The sequence below is a fragment of the Ochlerotatus camptorhynchus genome, unplaced genomic scaffold (genome assembly GCF_037179485.1).
Source record: "Ochlerotatus camptorhynchus isolate MF236.1 unplaced genomic scaffold, CSIRO-AGI_Acam_v1.1 ptg000369l, whole genome shotgun sequence".
Taxonomy (NCBI): Eukaryota; Metazoa; Arthropoda; class Insecta; order Diptera; family Culicidae; genus Ochlerotatus; species Ochlerotatus camptorhynchus.
In genome coordinates, this window is record NW_027040857.1 from 953,217 (window position 1) to 965,832 (window position 12,616).

A 12,616-nucleotide genomic window follows, 5' to 3' on the forward strand; every position below is an offset into this window, starting at 1 on the left:
CGGTTCATGCGGTCTCCACTAACATCCTCTGATGATGAATCCCACATAATTGTAAGCGAATCTTACATCCCCCGGTTGGGTGTACCTTTCCAGGATTTGCAAACCAAATTTTACTAGGTTTTAAGCTAATACTTGCAAGAAATTTAGATCTACGCTTGTGTAATGCATCACAACTGCAGAGCAGATGTTCCGAGGTTTCACGTTCCAAATTACAGAAAGGACAAATATCACTCTGAACCCGACCAATGTTCTTTATGTGATATCTAGTAGGACAGTACCCAGTTACTAGGCCAGTGTATACACTAAGAGCTCTTTTATTGAGCTCTTTGGTGTATGTTACATTAGGAGTTATAAATCTTTTCGACTGGTTGCAGTTTGTGACAGTCGTCCAATTGATCATTACCATTTGCTCTTCCCAGTATTTGAGTTCCATTTTTACCGTACTGTATGATATTCCACAGTATGGTTCTTGGCCAAAAAACTGTGAATTGGAACCTAACTTTGCTAGGTCGTCTGCCCTTTCATTCCCTTCAATGCCACAGTGTCCTGGTACCCAATATAAGTTTACTGAGTTCCGTTGGTACAGTTGCCGAAGCGAGAGAATATGTACATTCCCAGACGATCTTTGATGTACATTTGTAAGCACTCAGTACTTTCAGCGCTGCTTGAATATCGAAAAAAATACAATCTGTATTTCCTCCTCAGACAAACATGTACACATTCAAGTATGGCTACAATTTCCACTTGAAACACTGTTGGAAAATGTCCCATCGCAACTGAAATATTTGTCCCGGTACCAAAGATTCCTGCACCTGTACGTATTCCAATTTTTGAGCCATCTGTGAAAAATATGATTTAACCTTGACGAACGTTAGGACCACCAGTTTCCCAACCCGAACGTGTCGTTTCACATACGGTGAAGAGAATTTCATAGTTCTCCTCTGGTTTCATCCAGTATCCATTCATACTTATCACTGGTCCTTTTTGGAAGTATTGTAAGATGCTTAGATGACCAACAAGATCACCTGGCGTGACTTTCTTTTTGGATCTTTTGAGCCTTAGAGCACTTCTTTCCGCTTCTAGTTGCACATGTTCATGCAAGGGCAGTAGATTGAGGATTGCTTCAAATGCTTTTGATGGGGTGCTACGCACCGCACCCGTTATAGCAATGCATGCTAGACGTTGAAGTTTTACTAGTTTCCTCTGCGCAGTAGCCTCTTTTGATTTTAACCACCACACTAACGAAACATACGCTACTTTCGGATGGATTATTGATGTGTAAATCCACATTGTCATTTTTGGTTTCAAACCCCCCTTTCTTCCAATAGTTTTGTAGCATGCCCACAGGGCACTGGTTGCTTTGTTGCCAATTCAACTTGGCATCCAAAATAACTCCTAGGTATTTGACCTGTTCACTATGATGGATCTGCTCTCCTCCAAGATTGAATTCTTTTAGGTTAATCTTCCTCTTTCTAGTTAAGGAGATGATTACGACTTTTGATGGATTAATACTTAGGCCCTCTTTATTGCACCAATACTGGGTAAACTTTAGGGCCTCTTGCATTCTTTCAGAAATGATAACGTCAAACTTTCCTCTTACTATAATGACTATGTCATCCGCAAAGGCCACAACTTCGAAACCTTTTGCTTCCAGGCTTCTTAGAAGATCATCTATAACTGAACTCCTCCTTGAAGACAACCTTTTGTTGCATTTACTGTTATAGATAAGCTACCCAGCCCAGAAGTGATTTCCCTTTTTGCAAGCATAGTCTGAATCCAGTTGACGATGCGCCTATTGAAGTTTCTTGCCTTCAAGGCTTACCCAAGTAACAATTTTGGTATTAGGGTTCTGTAGACCATGATTTAAACTTGTAGCATGCTTTAAACCCACTATAAAACTTGCAATGTTTTTTTGAGATTTTTCAATTTTTGTTACGAAGGTATGGAGAGCAGTAACTGTTGACTTTCCGGATTGATTCGTAAACTGAAAATTAGATAATGGATGCATGAACATGTAAGTTGAATTGATGAAATCATTCAACACCTTTTCTATAGTCTTTAACAAAATTGATGAAAGACTGATGGGCCCAGGCTTGCCAAAAGATCCATCAAGAGTCATCAATAAGCTCAGCTGCTGCATATTTTGATGACGATATCTAGACAGAGCTGCAATTAGGGCGTAATAGCTTTTATAATACTTATGATTTCTAGGAATTCAAGGCACGCTCACGCAGACCAACATAACCATCGCATAGGGAAAGTCTTTCCCTACCCGATGAGGATTTTGGTTTGGGTGGGCGAGCCTTGAATGTCAAGAAATCATCAAGAGAAGTCATTGTTTACAAAAGCTGTTAGGCCCTAATTCCAGCTCTATCTAGATATATTTTGCTCTCACGGAGCTATACTTGATGCTCAAGCTGGGCTTTTGCCAACCCGCATCACTGAGAGGGATGCGGAGCTCGTTCTCGGGTGTACATCGACTCTGCCTACCGAGCAGAAATTTTAACTACGTGATGCGCTCGCGCAAAGCAGTAAACTTGGGGCTTCGTGGTATATTCGTAGAGATCTTGGCTCTTGATGGCTTCTCCCAGTCCGCATGAATGAGTGATTCTGTATTGTATTCGAGAAAGAAGTGCACAACCAAGAAATTAAATAATATGGACCAACAGGTCTGCGCCATAAAAAGGGAGAAAAAAAAACAAGAAATAAAAAAAAAAAACATTATGGAACGTATGCATATATTCCGAAACTACAAAGTGGAAATTGTAATCTTAGGGTAACTGTCTTTATTCTCGACAAACGGCCCTATTTTAGGCAAAGCAGAATAGCTCTCGTGTTTGTAAACTGAAACACGATTTCAACTGTCTCGTCATCGTATAACGGATCATCTCTTATGTTGAAAACTAAAATCGCAGATGAGAATCAAGAGATACTGGGCTATGCCGGGAATACACACATAGAGTTTTTTTTTTTTTTCCTTTGGTTTGTTTTTTCCGTCGATCTTGTTTTCCGTGCTGAGCACCAATGCTACCGACGTGCCAGGAAGGCAGCTCCCACACCTGGACCCTACCTATCGACCCATCAACTCATGAACCGGGGACCAACGGCTTTACTTCCCATCCGAAGGAAGGCGTGATCAGAGATGTTATGCCTCAGAACATCCCGGCGGCGCCGACTGGGATTGAACCCAGGCCTTCTGGGGTGAGAGGTAATCACGCTTACCACTACACCACCGGCACCGTGGTACATACATAGAGTTGGAAATATAAACTTCTACGCTATCTATCATGTATGAGTTGCACATTGCAAATATAATGCTATGCTGAATTTTTAGGTAGAGTAAGTACAGTGGAATATTTAAATGTTAATTATACTACCTATAATTATCACTCGTTCATTGAATAACGTTTAAATTAAAATTGATTTAATTTTCTTTTCAAAGTGAAGTTGTGTTTTCTTTTAATTTATTTCTCACAAGATTTATACTTTAATTCACCATCTGCTGAATCTCCTTACTTGCTGAAGAACAGAGCCGTATCAAAATTTGATTTGCGTCTCTGCGACATCTTGCAACCAACTAAAGGTTATGAATTAATCGATTCAGACTCAACCTGATCTAAACAAATGAAATAGGCATAACAACTAAACGTTAATAATGGCTTTAAACACAAATTCCTTGAACATCAAAGAACATCCAAAAAATCTTACGCCATCATCTGATAGAGAAAACTTCCTTTATCAACTGGCAATTTTAAATTACGTGGTAGTGTTTTGATTCTCGAGAATTTTGTGTTTAAAGCCATTGCTTACGTTGGGTTGCTCCGACTATTTTATTTTTATTTTATTAGAGAGATTCTTAGCCATTGGTCATCTCTATAACATAGGAGGCCCCAGAGGGGGGTTCTGCCTGCAAATTTTGTTGCGGAGTTGGCTTCCATTTCACATGTACTCAAATAGAAGCAATTAAATTCGAAAGACTAACAATACAGGAAACGAAAAAAAAAGTAATCTGGTAAATCAAAGTTATGTAGGGTTCTGAAAGAGATCGGACCTGCACCGTTGGAGCGATAATCCCCCGTCCGACCGAAATGTTCCGTCAGCTAAAAGAAAGTTAAAAGGACCTAAATGTTGTTGTATAGCCCAGCGTCCTTGATGAAATAAATAACTGTCGCTAAAGTGGAAGGTTCGTCGCCCAGTATGCCCCTAATGCTGTTGGGAAGTTCGTTCTTCTCCCGTAGATGTTGGTATTGTGGACACAGGCTTAGGATGTGTTCCACCGATGCAGTGGTTCCGCAAATATTCTGTGGAACTGCGTCCCACCAAAACTATGTGAGATCCTTGTATGGCCTGTCCTAAGACGAGAAACCACCTTCTGGTCCCGTAGTTTCGACATATCCGTCCACTTCCTCGTCGTTCCTTTGATTCTTCGGATGAAGAAGGATTGGGATTGGCACCACTCTGCTTCCCAGACTTCCCACATTTTGCTCACTATCCATGGCTTTATGTCCTGTAGTGGAACTTCGTCGGTGTAACGGGGGCCAGCTGATCCAGACCCTGTCAGACTGTCGGCTTCGCCTATTTCAATTGTTGGTCCAGAAAGATTTCCGAATGAAGGAAAATTTTGAAAGGCAACAGGATAATACGAAAACATCACCAAGGGATAATCCATAAAAGGAGTAATTAGTGCTTTTACTAGCTTTTCCCTCGTACATTCTAAGTCAGAAATATAATTTTGTTTATCCACTCATAAAGCACCTAGCGGAAAAAAAACGATCATAGATTTTTCTGACTGAGTTTAAGTTAGCGTTAGAGTTAGCGTTAGCGTTGTTATGATATACTTCGTAGATTGGATACTAGCGACACTCACGTCTCTTCTGAAATTCTCAGTTATAGTACGTTCAGACTACAGAGTTATAACATGTTATAGCGCTATCTTGGTTTCTGTGTTGCAATTATTTGACAACCGTTATAACATGTTATAACTCTCCAGTCTGTACGGCGTTTTACACTACTTTCAGGAATAATGCTCGGGAGAAAACATTGGTTCCAATCTAAACAAGAGTAACAGAAGCATGACTGCACCACTGCGTCCTAGCAAGAAGTACGGTCGACTTGTTTCGAGCTCCGTTGTTTTGGAAGTTTTCTCGGTATTCGCTTGATATAAATTATCAGTTTTTTCTCACTAAGTGACTCCTGGCATAGTTCCCGGTAAATTGATCGAAAAGTGAGTTTTTTTTTAAGTAGAAAGTGTCATTTTCGGAACGATTAATCCGTGCTATTGGTAATTCGCAAACCAATTTGGGCATCATCGTTGCGTGGTCACGCATACGCGCTCACGCATACCCGCTTACGTATCATCATCATCGAGTGTGAGCACCCGTTTCTACATCTACATCGTTCATCAATCATCGTGCGCCTGTGTGCGCTGAGTACCGAGCCTCGATCAAGTGCACCACAACGAAGGTCATCCACGCAGCGCGTCTCTTCCAGCCATCTGTGTAAACGCCTACACATATAACGCTCGGTGGTAGTAGTATAGGATTATCAGATAAGTTTTTGTTTTTTTCTTGTTTCTTTTCCTCCCGCATTAGTTAAATTTTCATTTTGTATTTCTGTGTTTGTAGTGTTTTCTGTGTATTGTGTCTGTGCGTTCAGTGGGAGAGCGTTTTGCGCTCCCACTAGTTGAACAAAATGGATGTTTTGTCAGAAGACGACATGGATGACCATTCATCTAAGAAAAATGATGATGTCATCCCTGGTTCGTCGTCTCAGTCTGTCAATGGGCAGGCTGAGAAAAACTCCAGATTGCGGGCCTACCCGAGTGACTCGACTGGCCCTTGGGTTGTCTATTTTCAGCCCAAAAACAAACCCTTGAATGTTGTTCAGATATCTGATGATCTGACAAAGCGATTCTCTGCCGTGACCGAAATAACGAAGGTTAGGCACAACAAACTTCGTGTGACCGTCGCTAACCTGAAACAGGCTAATGAAATTGCTGTTTCCCAGTTTTTCACACTGGAATATAGGGTGTACATTCCAGCCTCTGATGTGGAGATCGAAGACGTGGTCACTGAGGCGAGCCTGAACCCCGAGATACTGGAGAAGCAAGCGGTTGGCCGATTCAAGAACCCCTTGCTTCCTCCGGTAAAGATACTGGCCGTTCATAGAATGAAGTCAGTATCGCTCAGCGAGGGTAAAAAGAGTTTTACCCCCACAGGCTCGTTTCGGGTGACCTTTTCTGGATCTGCCATTCCTCAATACATCGAGCTGGGAAAACTTCGTCTTCCTGTGCGGTTGTTTGTACCTCGGGTCATGAACTGCCAGAATTGTAAGCGGTTGGGACATACGGCCTCCCACTACGGCAACAAGGCACGCTGCTCCACATGCGGGGAGAAGCATGAGGATGGCGCCTGCGCAGCTACTGCACCAAAATGCGTGTACTGCAATGGAACTCCTCCTCATGCTCTATCGTCGTGCCCGGCGTACAAACAGCTCGGGGACAAAATGAAACGCTCCCTTAAGGAACGTTCCAGGCGGTCTTTTGCAGAAATGCTTAAGACAGCCAAGCCATCGACCAACGAAACAAATCCCTTCGCTTTTTTGTCAGATGACGAGTCTGGCTCTGACTTGGCTGAGGAGGGAGTTTCTTTCAGTTTTCCGGAAGGTTCTGCCCGGAAACGAAAACGCATCCGTTCGCGGAAAGTTGCAGATCAAGAACCCCAAATCAGCTTGCCCAAATCAAGGAGTGGTGGAAAAAAAGAGACTTCTACTCCTCCTGGATTCCGCAGAACTGATTATACCCAGGATTTTCCACCTCTTCCGGGGACATCCAAAACCCAATTTTAAGAACAGAAACCCCTTCTTCATCTGGGCTGTTCTCATTTGATGACATTGTGGACGGTATTCTCAAATACCTCAACATTTCTGATCCTCTGAAAAGCATTGTCCTCACATTGCTTCCGACTGTGAAATCCTTCTTGAAGCAATTGACTTCAAAATGGCCCCTTCTTGCAGCTATCATCTCCTTCGATGGATAATTTTCCAAACGAGGTCGGGGATTTGATCACTGTTCTACAGTGGAATTGTCGAAGTCTTATTCCGAAATTAGATTCGTTCAAGTATTTAGTCCATAACAATAATTGCGATGCATTTGCCCTCTGTGAAACATGGCTCTCTTCAGAAATTGATCTTCCTTTTTATGATTTTAACATTATTCGATTGGATCGTGAGGATTCACGTGGAGGAGGGGTACTTTTGGGGATCAAAAAGTGCCATTCCTTCTATAGAGTGAATCTTCCCGAATTCCCCGGTATTGAAGTTGTCGCATGTCAGGCTACCATTAAAGGTAAGAGCCTTTGTATTGCTTCTGTATATATTGCTCCTAGAGTCTCTGTTAATCGCAAACAACTTTTCGACATATGTGCGGTACTTCCCGCTCCATGGTTGATCATGGGAGATTTTAACTCCCACGGTACAGGCTGGGGGGAGCTGTACGATGATAACCGTTCTACTTTGATTTATGATCTCTGCGACAACTTCAACATGACAATACTTAACAATGGAGAAGTAACACGTTTGGCTGGTCCATCCTCGAATGGTAGCAGATTAGACCTCACCTTTTGCTCTAATTCACTATCGTTGGATTGCACTTGGCATGTAATCCAGGATCCGCACGGTAGTGATCATCTGCCGATCAAAATTTCGATTGCCAGTGGGTTCAACTCGTCAGAATCCGTTAACGTCGCGTATGATCTAACCCGTAACATTGATTGGACTAAGTTCCAATCCGCGATAGACGATACTGTATCGTCAGTGGAAGAGCTTCCGCCGTTGGAGGAATATAATTTCCTCTCTAATCTCATCATCGACAGCGCACTTCAAGCTCAAACACGACCGGTGCCGCGATCGTCTATTCGTAAGAAAACACCATCGCTCTGGTGGGATCAACAATGCACGGAGGTTTACCGTAAAAAGTCCGACGCGTTTAAACTTTTTCGGAAACGCGGAACACGCGAGCATTTCGACGCATACACATCTCTTGAACGCGAACTCAAGAGCCTCATCAAGGCCAAAAAACGGGGTTACTGGCAGCAGTTTGTAGACGGATTGTCGCGCGAAACGTCTATGAATACGCTTTGGAGTACGGCGCGAAGAATGCGTAACCGGTCTACTAACAACGAAAGCGAGGAATGCTCGGATCAATGGATTCTTAAATTCGCGCGAAAAGTGTGTCCGGATTCCGTGCCGTCGCAGTTGATTCCTCGCGAAACCGCGAATTCGGTAGACGAAATCAGTCAGCCTTTTTCAATGGTCGAACTTTCACTCGCTCTCCTTTCGTGTGGCAATTCTGCCCCGGGATCTGATAGAATCAAGTTCAACTTGCTGAAAAACCTCCCAGACGTCGCTAAGAGGCGCATGTTGAACTTGTACAATCAGTTCTTGGAGCTCAATATTGTTCCCGACGATTGGAGACGAGTGAGGGTGATAGCCATTAAAAAGCCTGATAAACCCGCGTCGGATCACAATTCGTATCGGCCCATCGCGATGCTGTCGTGTATTCGGAAATTGATGGAGAAAATGATCCTTTTTCGCCTCGACAAATGGGTTGAGACGAACCACCTTCTTTCAGATACTCAATTTGGTTTCCGTAGGGGTAAGGGAACGAACGACTGTCTCGCGTTGCTTTCCTCGGAAATTCAGTTGGCTTTTGCTAAGAAAGAGCAAATGGCTTCTGTGTTCTTGGATATCAAGGGGGCTTTTGATTCAGTATCCGTTGAAGTTCTTTCAGAGAAACTCCACGCTTGTGGATTGTCTCCATTAATGAATAATTTTTTGTACAATTTGCTGTCAGAAAAACATATGAGCTTTTCTCATGGAAACTCTACAGCTTTTCGATTTAGCTACATGGGTCTCCCCCAAGGCTCATGTTTAAGCCCCCTTTTGTACAATTTCTACGTTAGAGAAATTGATGTCTGTCTTAGTGACAATTGCACGTTGAGACAACTTGCAGATGACGGCGTAGTGTCTATCACAGGGCCAAAAGAGGTTGACCTGCAAGGACCCTTACAGGATACCTTGGACAATTTGTCTACTTGGGCTATTCAGCTAGGTATCGAATTCTCCACGGAGAAAACTGAGTTGGTCGTTTTTTCTAGGAAGCATAGCCCAGCACAACCGAAGCTTCAACTTTTGGGTAAACCGATCACTCATTCCATGTCTTTCAAATATCTTGGGGTCTGGTTCGATTCCAAATGCACCTGGAGATCCCACATTGAGTATCTGAGACGAAAATGGCAACAAAGGATCAATTTCCTTCGATCAATTACCGGAACGTGGTGGGGAGCCCATCCACAAGATCTTCTGACGTTGTACCGGACAACGATTTTATCGGTTTTAGAGTACGGTAGTTTTTGCTTCCAGTCGGCAGCTAAAACGCACATCATCAAGCTGGAACGGATCCAGTATCGTTGTCTTCGTATCGCGTTAGGATGCATGCACTCGACTCATACTATGAGTCTCGAAGTGCTGGCGGGCATGTTGCCACTATCCGTCCGTTTTTCAGAGTTATCTCTGAGGCTCCTCACCCGTTGCAAAGTAATGAACCCACTGGTGATCGAAAATTTTGAGAAGCTTCTGGAGCTAAATCCTCAAACATGTTTTATGACTTTATACTACCTATATTTAACACAGGATGTCAGCCCTTCAAGAAATATTCCCAATCGTGTAATCTTCTCCGATTTCGGCAATTCAGTGAATTTTGATTTATCTATGACACAGGAAATCCGCGGAATTCCAGAGCATCATCGTCCTATGATTGCTCCGTCATTATACGCTGCAAAGTTTGGCCATATTGATTCTGCAAGAACGTTTTTCACAGATGGATCTCTAATAGAGGAGTCCGCTGGTTTTGGTGTATTTAATGAATTTCATAGCGCCTCTCGAAAACTTGAAGCTCCTTGTTCTGTGTATGTGGCTGAACTGGCAGCAATTCACTACACTTTGGAAACTATTGCTTCACTTCTTCCAGCCCACTACTTTATTTTTACGGATAGTCTCAGTTCTGTCGAGGCTATCCGTTCCATTAGGCCGGTAAAGCACTTCTCGTATTTTCTCTTGAAAATACGAGAACTGCTTAGTGCTTTATCCGTGCGCTCTTTCATCATCACCTTCGCGTGGGTCCCTTCGCATTGCTCAATTTTGGGCAATGAGAAGGCGGATTCACTTGCGAAGGTGGGCGCTATGTAAGGCGATATTTATGATCGACAGATCGCCTATAGTGAATTTTTCTCTATTTATCGTCAGCAGTCGCTCGTTAGCTGGCAACATCAATGGAGTGAAAGGAGCTTGGGACGATGGCTACATTCAATTATCCCTAAGGTGTCGAAGTTTGCATGGTTCAAAGGGTTGGACTTGAGTCGAGACTTCATACGCGTGATGTCTCGTCTCATGTCCAATCACTATTGTCTAAACGCTCACTTGTTCCGTGTGGGGTTGGGAGACAGCAATCTCTGTGAATGTGGACAAGGTTACCAGGACGCTGATCACATCCTTTGGTCTTGTGCGGAGTATCGTGGAGTCAGATCACATTTTTATGATTCCCTTCGGGCTCGAGGTAGACAACCTAATGTTCCAGTTCGGGATATTTTGGCTAGACGCGATCTGGAGTTTATGAAACTCATATATGTTTACTTTAAGGATATTAACCTTAGATTGTAAGTTTGATTAACCTTGTGTTTAGTTTGTATTTTGTACGTGTGGGGTGTTTTTTAATTAATGTTTGTTTTCAAGATGAATAGAAATAATTTCATGCTTTAGGATTAATTAAATAGTTGTATCGTAAACCACATTTCAAACCTCCCTCTCCCTTTTCCCATCCAAAAAATTGTAAATCTCCACTAACCTCGAGACAACCGCGAGTACTCGGTCCAGTTCCTTTAACTTTAAATTTAAGACAGCAATAATGTATAACGCAAAGGATAACTCGGCTCTGTAAAGTTTATTCGATTGAGCCTGTACAAATAAAGTAATTATAAAAAAAAAAGAAGCATGACTGTCGCTATTCCCGGCCACGCCCATCTTAACCATAACTAGGGATAGGGAAGGAAATGTTGATGTAGTACTTACTTAACGAGAGGCCACCGACTAAGCGACACCCTCATAAGTGTTACGGAGTTGGAGGGTTGAGTGGGGTATTCGGTTAGTATTAACCTCAAATTGGCGATGCAACCAAAAGTATGTTTTGTTTATTTGTTGTTTATTTAATCTCTCGATAACCGGCTATTGAAAGAACATACGGGAAATGTTTGTAATGTCGGCCTAAATGCCCTTAATTTGGGCCCGTACATAAATTCAGCAAACGATTAAATTTTCAATAGCGACCAAAAATATCCATAAGTACCTATAAGATGACGCATTCATCAAGATAAAATTGATAAATAGCAGATTTTTAGCGATGGGCCCAATATTAGATCCGTAGGCCAACTTTAGAGCCATTTCCCCTATTCATTTTATTTAGTGATCATGAATTTTAAGAGTCATGATGGAGAGTTTGGGATTAAACCCATGATTTTCTGCTCAGTAAGCAAAAACGATCCCTCCAGGGACATCGAGCACCTCAGAACCATAACGCTCCGCGACAATACAGGACTACGTTTATATTTTTAAGTGTGCTTGATTTTCTATCGATCACTTTCTTTAGTTTAAGGTTCTTTGCTGAATGTTTTATGGATCATTTGCAAAATGTTTATGGGTAATTCGTACAATTGCAAAGCTCATTCTTTAGAAATTTTAAAGCTACATTTTTACAGTTGTGGTATTCAATATTAAATAAGACTTCATTGAGCCTTGTGAACGTTAAGATCAAAGATCCTGAGTATATTTGAGAGTATTAAAAATGTTATTGATTTCTTTCAATGCTGAGCATGTCCTAATTATAATAAAATCGATGAAGAGAATCGATCATCGCTGTTAGGCCCATGCTAGACTTCTTTGCTTCAAGTTTGGCTAAAACCCATTTAGTAAAAATTAAGATTTATTAGTTTGACTTTAATCGCTATCCAAAAAATTTGACAAGTTTATATAATTTTGTGTTTTAACTCTGTGGACAAAAGTATTTCCACTCAGGTTTTTTTTACATGGGGGATATGGACCTTAAAAAACCTACCAAGGTTTTTATTTTTCACATGCTAAAATATATTTGAAAAAAAAAAAATTGTATTTTGATGCCTTTCGTAATTAAATCATAGAGGTTTAGGTCCTATAGAGTTTTTTTTTAATTTCTGTATTTCCACCACGCAGTTGTGATTTTTAATTCGATTACCTTATGGCTTGAAACGGAAAATATGATTCGATTCAAGTCGATAGGTTGTATTGTTATCGAAAAATCTTTAAAAATCGACCGTGTAAATTGTGACTTAGCAGCGCAAACCGTTTATAAAAACCGGGTTAAAAAAGACTTAGACTTAGACCTCTTTGTGCTGCACGTGGAAAGAAAGTTAAAGTGTAGGATAAGACAAACATATTTAGCCCTGTACAACTAACAAAAACTTCCCCCCTTCAATGTTGTTCAGGTATCCACAATTTAAGATACACATCAACATTTTATTTCAACCCTTTG

At 41.7% G+C, this 12,616-nt stretch overlaps 1 protein-coding gene across 2 annotated transcripts in view; it reads left to right on the plus strand.

Annotated features, from left to right (window-relative positions):
- LOC135709980 (pupal cuticle protein 27-like) overlaps positions 1-12,616 on the plus strand; it is a 38,464-nt gene that overhangs the window by 23,924 nt on the left and 1,924 nt on the right. The window lies entirely within an intron of this gene.